The sequence below is a fragment of the Carassius auratus genome, chromosome 38 (genome assembly GCF_003368295.1).
Source record: "Carassius auratus strain Wakin chromosome 38, ASM336829v1, whole genome shotgun sequence".
NCBI lineage: Eukaryota > Metazoa > Chordata > Actinopteri > Cypriniformes > Cyprinidae > Carassius > Carassius auratus.
The window spans coordinates 6,839,684-6,847,102 of record NC_039280.1 but is presented as its reverse complement, the minus strand read 5'-3'; the positions used below and the strand labels follow the sequence as shown (position 1 = coordinate 6,847,102).

At 35.7% G+C, this 7,419-nt stretch overlaps 1 long non-coding RNA gene across 1 annotated transcript; it reads right to left on the bottom strand.

Moving 5' to 3' along the window:
• Positions 1–5,518: 5,518 nt before the first annotated feature.
• LOC113057516 (uncharacterized) lies at positions 5,519–6,608 on the bottom strand. The gene is made up of 3 exons (XR_003277833.1): positions 6,368–6,608; positions 6,136–6,258; positions 5,519–5,997 (listed from the first exon to the last, which is right to left on the bottom strand). It is a non-coding gene; the product is annotated as an uncharacterized LOC113057516 (long non-coding RNA).
• Between the last annotated feature and the right edge of the window lie 811 nt (positions 6,609–7,419).

Genomic DNA, 7,419 nt, shown 5'->3' with positions numbered 1-7,419 from the left:
TTGTTCTGCGTTACCCAAAGGCTGGCTCTGAATTCCTTGGTCAGTTGTTTATATAGTTCCATGCCTCACTTACACTTACAGTATTTTATCGCTTATAGTTGTTCGCTGGTTTCATGTTGCTAGATGTCCTAATATTATCGTAACTGGCCGTAGCTTTAGAAAATTTCACCATAAATTGGATGTCTAACTATTTTGACAAGAAATCAGTTTTCTTACTGCTAAAAATGAACATCCTGGAGGGGAAAGTGTTTGTATATAAATTGCATTTGTGCATAATTCATCATCATTGTCAATGCATGAATCAAGCTGTTGACAATTTTTGACAGTTTTCTATGGATAATTTTTTACCATAATTAAATGCTTACCGTAGCACTTCATCTTTCTGACATTTCACTACAGTATCCCACAAGAGACACATGTGCGCCAGTGTCTTACCTCCTATTGGTAGTCATTGCATTGCTAATTTACATAATCTTATTCAATCACTGGACTCAAACACATCCCATTGGCAGTGGTCACTGAAAATAAGTGACTTCTAGTTGTTTTTACATCTCTGTCTGTGAATATTATGGATGGAGGATTATTCATATTTTAGCCAGAAGCAATGGTTTGAAGTTCAAAATGATGGATTTGTTTGTTACAAACATGTAGTTTTTGTACTTCATAATACTTCAGTTGTTGAGAGTCTTGAGAGTCATGTTATGTTTTTGTCGGTTGTTTGAACCCTCATTCTGATGAAGGATCCACTTATGAGCAAGTGATGCAATACAAATCTATTCCAGTGAAGAAACAAACTCATCTACATCTTGGATGGTCTGAAGGGTGAGTACATTTACACATACATTTTCCCTTTTGGGTGAACTATTCCCTTAAGAGTGAAAAATTATAACCGTTTGTTACATGTGTTTTAATAATTTCTCTGGTGTTCCTAAAGAGACAAGGAAGACATTTGGTAACCCTGTAAGTGTTTTCGACTTGTGTTATATACCGTAAAGTGAGAAATTTGAGGTCAAAGGTTAGGCCTTAAAAGCTATGGGTGGCTGCTGTCGTCTGTGCAGGAGCCGACATCTGCAAAGAGGGAAACAGAACAACTAAAGGAGACAGTAACACAGCTCTTCTTTCGCTAGTCCTCAAAGCAATGACTCACAGCATAGAAGTAGCTGAGCACATTAGCATCCAGAGCTAGCGGAGGCCTGCACTGACATGGTTAATCCATGCCATCCCAAAACAAATACCTCGTGCTTCTGATGTTAAAGCTCACTTGGATTTGGCGCAGTAACTGGATGACAATGCAAAGGTATTGTCCCATTTCACTCCAGGCAGGTTTTATTTACTTAGGGATTCCTCTGTGATAACTCATAGGAATATAGCCATGTTATCCTAAAAACATCTCAGGGATGTCAAAGAAAAACAAAGAAAATGTTTCATACACATACTTGATATGAGTCCATATGGCAAAAAAGTATTTTTGTAGGTATATTTAAAATACTAAAAAAATATATATATTTACATATATTTTCTGTAAGTTTTATTTACTAAATGAATTTTTATTTTCCAAAATATGTTTAAGAAAATAAATTTTGCTTTAAACCCAAATATATTTAGTTTCTATTTTATAGAATATTTAAATATTTGAAAATATAGTTTCTTGCTCATTGAATTACATTTTATAAAATCTTTTGGCATTTAATTTTTTTTTTTTTTTTATCAGTGTACAAAAAATATATTTCCTTAGGCCTGTTTATAGGTTTATAACATACAGAATACAGCTTGGCCAAAAGTTTTGAGAATAACACAAATACTAATTTTCATTAGTAATTAGTTTTCGGCTTCAGTTTTTTTTATATATCTTTTTGTTAGATAATACTATGGTATAACGAAGTATAATTACAAGAATTTCATAAGTTTCAAAGGCTTTTATTGACAATAACAATAAGTTTATGCAAAGAGATTAACCTGTTAACTGTCACTCACATTTTTGAACCCAGACTTGAAAGTGCATGATCCAAACCAAAAAATTTATAATTCATGACTGAAAACATTTTTTAACATGATTTTGATGTACCATTTTCTTGGTAATGCAATGTTTGATTTTAAAATGGGTTTCAAAGGATGAATTTTGAGATTTTAAGTTTTCAAGTGATATATCATTTCCGATAATTTCTAAAGTGTGATAGTTGCCCCAACATTCGGAAACGGGATTCATCAGAGAAAATGACTGAAGCCCAGTCCTCAGCAATCCAATCGCTGTACCTTTTGGAGAATATCAGTCTGTCCCTGATATTTTTCCTGGAGATAAGTGGGTTCTTTGCTGCCCTTCTTGACACCAGGTCATCCTCCAAAAGTCTTGGCCTCACTGTGTGTGCAGATGCACTCACTCTTGCCTGCTGCCATTCCTGAGCAAGCTCTGCACTGGTGGTGCCCCGATCCTGCAGCTGAATCAACTTTAGGAGACTGTCATGGCACTTGCTGGACTTTCTTATTAAGTTCATTTTCATGGCGAAGAGGCACTTTGCAATTAATTGCAATTCATCTGATCACTCTTCGTAACATTCTGGAGTATATGTTAACTGCAATCATAAAACTGAGGCAGCAGACTTTGTGAAAAATTCATATTTGTGTCATTCTCAAAACTTTTGCCCTTGGCTGTATGTAGCATTTATTTAAAATATTTTTGGCAAAAAATAAATAAATCTGTATTATAGGAGTTAATGGAATAGTTCACCCAATAATGAAGATTTTTGCCATAATTTATTCACCCTTATGTTATTAAAGGATATTCTAGCTACTTTTTCATTGTAATGAATGAGGACTGGGGCTGATGAAAGCTTCAAACAGATATAAAAAGCACCATGAGAGAATCATAAAAGTGGTTTGTGTGACTCATACACTCATGTGCTATATTCCAAATCTTCTAAAGCCAAACTTGTATGAAGAACATGAATAAATTATGACAACTTGAAATTCTGGGCAAACTATCCTTTTAAAGGAACACTTAGGTCTAACATCATCATATTTAATCTAACATAACCATAGTTTGTTTAGAAACTACTGAGAAGAAATGTTGAACAGCCGAGACAATGCACAGCACAGTTGCTCCTCAGTGTAATTCTTAAAAGCCGGGTCTCATATTGGGCTTGATGTGATTTATGGTCAATCACGGAATAAATTAGATCATATGCAATGTGGAACAATCCATTAGCTGATTTTGTCACTGAGGATAAAAGGAATGCCTACACCTCCGTGCAGATATTGTACAATCATGCAGGAAATATGGCCTCCCGGGACTCAAAGACTTGGTCAGTTTAATAAATAATAATCCATAGGTTTGGAGCTCAGCAGGAAATGGGCACTCACTCATATTGAGGATGACATTGTGGATATTTCTAAAATGAAGCCAGTGAACTTTACACAGTGTGGCTTCAGTAAAAGCATAATTACCTTACTATGTCTGATTCTAGTTTTATTTCTTGCACCCTTCTTCTTCCCTTTTATATTATAATTTAATTATATCTATCTATCTATCTATCTATCTAGAACAAGGTCATTACCAAAGGCCCTCGCGGAATTGTGGGTGAGCCACAAGCTCAGAGTTTCTGACAAAGGTAATGAAGACCTTCAGAGGACGTGAGGAGGGGTTGGAGGCGCCTTATGGGAATGGGATTTGAGGATTACATTTTCAGAACCTACAGCACACAAAGGAACACGCACAAACATTGTCCACAGAGCAACCAATGTCACGTCTGGAGTAACATGATTATTTACACTTTATCTTTACACTTGCCTGTGCACGCAGCACAGATTTGGAAATGCTGGTATATAAAAAGGCAATGATTACAAAGACTTGGGATTAAACCCACTTTACACGCTTTGCACCTGCACAAATCACTGTAAAATCATACTGGTAATTTAAGGACAAAAGGTCTACTTTCCTGCACAAGGGTTTACTTTATCTACCAGTATTACACAACAAATACATTTACACCATCAGAGCACATTCCTGCTTTGATCTCGGAAGAAACATCTGGATGGGAAGGAGCACTCACGGGAAACCACTGATGACATTTTTGAAAGCATTTTGATCTAATTTGTTTTAATTCCTAGCTCCGGTTGGTTTGTTTGTCTGTACAGCATCTATTCCCATGCTGGACACATGCTCTAGCATCTCAACAGCGTTCAGAGTAAAGAGAGCAAACCACTGATAGAGACCTGAGCAAAGACCGCTTCATAAATTTAGCTTTCAAAAGACAGGCCGAAGACTGTAATGATGCATCTGCTGAGCTTTCTGGCATACCTTTTTAAAGCCTCAATTACACCGTGGTTCTCCCGGCAGATGTTGGAGGAATAGCGGGAAGCAAAGCTATTTGACTGTGAGAGCAAAGTGTTTAACAGGTGAAACAGTATCTGTCATGTTACCTTAGACTTGAATGAGGGTGAAGACATGTCTTTAGTCATTCAACTTTGAATATGTTTTATATTTTGGAGATACATGATCAAGGACTTTATATATATTCACACTCTCTGTTCACATTTCGCAGGATGGTCTTGACTTGTATTAATATAAGAATGCCAATTTCAGCTCAAAACCACATAGTAGTAGAATTTCACACATCTTTCACTTTCCCAATAATCTACAACTGTTCTCTTTATTTACGGACTGGACTGGAAAAGTAATGTGAGATTTTAAGAGTCACACTACGTTTTGCTTGGCCAAGTTCACCGGAACTTAAATGGAATCAAGGACTTCCTTCAGTGCAGGTGACCCTTGTTTCCTACAGGACAATGCCTTTCCTAAGCTGCATTAGCTTGTGGTTTAGTATCAAGTGTCACAGTGGCTAATCACACCCAGGAATAGACTTCAACCCACATACACGTCACAGAGGACTCTGGGGTAACTTTATACCAATAGTGCCATCTAAAGGTCACAAGGAAGACACAACTATTGCTGACACATTCTGACACACCTAAGGCACAGGCAATATATATATATATACATATATTGCATCTGAACAATTCAAATGTTATTTGAATAATAAACTATTAAATAAAATATATTTAATATATAAATATATAGGAAGTAATAGTATAGGAACAAAATGATAAATAGTATTAGCAAAAAAGCATGCCAACACACACACACACACACTCATAAATATGTGTATAATGTATGTCTTGAAAATAAACAAAAAAGAAAAATGATCAAAAATGTATATATTGCCTTGCTAATTATATTGTATAACAACTCTGATACATACATACATGCATATATATATATATATATATATATATATGTATTTGAAAGGACAGACCTATTAAATAATGATATAATATTAGATTAACAAATATGTATTTTTTATATATAAATATAAATATAAAGAAATTAAGCATCAAATACTAAAATTATTCTTAATTATACACACAGACACACACACCTATTTATATTATAAATTGTTATATGTTATTATTATTTAATTTAATTTTAATTAAATTATATATGTGTATACATGTTTATGTTGAGATGGTAATAGGCTATATATCTATATAAACACTGATTTTCCATAGGTTTATATGTATCCACTGCAAAAGTGTATCAAAGAATAGCAACTGTACAAAAGACATTCATCTTATTAAATGTAACAGAAAAAAAAACAGGTTGCATGGCCGCATACAAATGAAAAGAACAGGCAGCATATCTCACATTGTCCTCATCATTTGTCTCATTGATCTGCTACATCTATCCTCAGTAAGCAAAGGAATCTGATCCATCTGTCAAACACTTTTTAAAAGCATTAGTGTTTGAATTATAAAGAGGTTGACAGAGGGTAAAGGGGTGGAGTGGTCGCCCAGGCCAATGGCGTGTCCCCACCTCTCAGCCTCTGCTGTGGGAGAAGCCCCAGGACCTGTGTGCTGGAAGCGAAGAATACATGCCTTTCATGTGGACCTCCAGCATCTGTCCTAAAGGAATCCCACCAGCAGTTAATGAAAGGCACATTTTCCCTAGAGGAGGGGGAAAAAAGCTAATTTGAAGAAACTCGACCCTACTTTGCAAATCAGTCAGTAGATATCTGATTGTCACTCCAAGAGCTGGGGTCTAATCCTATTGTTTTTTTCTACAGGATTACTTGTGCTGGGTACCTCTCCCCCTTTGGCACTGCACGGGAGAATAGACAGATTAAGGGGATTAGCTTGTATCCTCCTAACTTGTCAAGCTGGGATGTAAGGATCCATTGACTTCACTGTTCTGAATGAGAGAAGTGCCTAAAAAAAGAGAGAAATGAAAGGCAGTGAACAAGAAAAATTCCTGAAAGAACAATGTGATTTGTTTGCTTTTGTTCCTTTTAACTTGGCTCGGTTCAAAGGGTCTCACCTAAGAAGCGGTGGTCCCAAGTCGGAAAGATATGTCCCGGGAATAAAGCGAGTAAGAGCCCTTAGCTATGGCTGTCAAAATAACATTTAGCACAAAACAAACAAGTTTACTTGAGAGATTACACTGATTTTCTAGGGATCAGTGGTTGTCACTTTCTCGATGACAGTGTACACCCAGGCTGTGACTGAATCCTGAGCTATGCTGCCTTCATGGTTAGGAAGCCATCAAGGCCTGTCCGAATAAAATGCTTTCATCAGAGCTTTCATTTTAAGCATTTCAAAGGCACCTGTGTGTGTGGACTGGCATCTGTTGGAGCAAAAGTGAAAAAATCCATTTATAAATGTTCAATTTTTTACTATTTTTAACAAAAAATAATCACAGTAGTTAGCAGTTGACTTAGATCCTTGAGATACTTAAGAACCTTGGTAACCGAATCCAGCAAATACTAGTTAATTGATCAAACTGTCCAGGTAGGCCTATATTTTGTCTGGTATTCTTGATAATCTATATTTATTTATTCCAAACATTCGAAAATTTTGGAATCCACCGTATTTCTTAGGTTATGTTATGACTGAGTATTTAAAGCTACCATCATATCTCAGTTGAAATAAAACAAAGACATGGGAAATATGATTTGTAACATAAGGAATGTCATTAAAAGCTGTGTGTGTGTGAATCAAATTAAAGTACAGTATTTGGCAGATACTTTCCCGTTATTGCAAATTACTTTAGTTATATTTACTAACACAACTACTTACATTATCTACTTATATTACTGTATTGTATCATGTAGGAAAAGATTTTCGGTCAGTGTAGGCTACTTATCATATATCCTACTTGTATGTTTAATAATATTAATACTCCCTCTCTCTCTGTCCGCCCGTGCGATTATATACCGAGCCTATTTATCGCTTTATTCCTTGGTTTTGCTTGCATTCTTTTTTGCATAAGGGCATTTCCTGCCCCTTTAAATTCAATGTCAGCTGATTTCTTGATCTCAGCTGGTAAAGAACAACAAAGTCGCGCCCTGCCGTCGCTTTAGTTGTTTTTAA